The sequence below is a fragment of the Marmota marmota genome, unplaced genomic scaffold (genome assembly GCF_001458135.2).
Source record: "Marmota marmota marmota unplaced genomic scaffold, marMar, whole genome shotgun sequence".
Taxonomy (NCBI): domain Eukaryota; kingdom Metazoa; phylum Chordata; class Mammalia; order Rodentia; family Sciuridae; genus Marmota; species Marmota marmota.
Window position 1 is genome coordinate 2103614 of NW_025999926.1, and position 1446 is coordinate 2105059.

The window sequence follows — 1446 nt, forward strand, 5'->3', positions numbered from 1 at the left end:
TGGCTAGGACCCCTGAAGTCACCAAGATGCCCAGGGCCCAGTCCTGCAACCCTAACTCATGCAAACCTGCAGAATCCCAGTTCTATGGGACACTCCCAACTCTTAACAAAGCACCTGTGACACACCAGGACAGACACCCCACAGGGAAGGAAACCAGCTCCTGCCCTCAAGGGCTCCCAGACCCACTGGGGGACAGACACAGGCGCATGGGAGCTGGGGACCAAGTGCAGCACTGGTGTGGCTGGACCTCAGGGTAGGACCAGCCAGTGAGCCACCCTGAAGTGGGGGCTGAGCCAGCCTGGGTCTGAGACTCCTTGTACTGTGGACTTTATTTTCTTTCTTCAAATGTTATCTTTTATGTCTTTGGGAATTGTTATTTTCATGGAAGCATAATTTATACATAGCTCCTAGCATGAGTCTCTAGAATACAATTTGATTCATCTTGATCATTCACACCCTCGTGAAATCAAAGGGTCCTAAATCCTTCAAAAGTCCAAAGGACTTCACCACATTGCTGCTCCTTATCAACACACAGGACACTTCTGCACCCCCAGAAGATTATCTTCAGAGATGGCCACTGCCTGCCTTCTCCTTCCATAGATGGGTCTTATGCCACAGAGGGACTTAGGTTGGAGCGTGGCTGTCTGTGTCTGACTTCATTTGCCCAGGTGAGGTTTTGGGGGACCACCCACAATGGCACATGTCAAGAGATGCAAAGGGTTTTGTATTGTTGCATGCATTCTCGCATGTGGATGACCTACCCTTTGTTTATCTATCCCATGGCTGACGGACACCTGGGTCATTTCCAATTTTTGACTCTCAGGAATAAAGCTGTCATGGTGATCTTTTTTTAAATGTTTTTAAATGTATCCAAGTGAAATTCACATGAAATCAAATCAACCATTTGAAAGTGAATAATTCAGTAGCATTTAGTACGTTCACAGGTCGCGCAATCAACAACTTCTATCTAGCCCCAAATATTTCCACTGCTTCAAAATAAACCACTTATCCATTGAGCAGTTTCCCGCTATGAGTCCCACCCCACCCCCACCCCCAGGTGACCATCAATCTGCTTTCAGTCTCCTTAAATGGGTCTCTTCTATCGAAGTAGAGCTAGACAATGTGGGTCTTTGTGTCTGGCCCCTTTTACTCAGCTTCCTCCATACTGCAGTAGGTATTCGTGCTTTGTTCCTTTTAAGGCTGAATAATATTCCATTATGCAGATCGACCATGATTTGCTTGTGCTGTGGACCATGATGCCCATAGTCATTGTAGCTGTGTACCCTTGTCCCTCTTGAGTACATGTCAAGTAGCTGTGTTGCCAGGTCGTGGATGGTTGTAAGAGGTGTCTGCTTGAACTTAGTAGATGCCACCAAACAGCTTCGTCCCAGAGAGACACACAGAGATCCTGACCACATGGAAATGTTGGGGGGGGGGGGTCAGTCA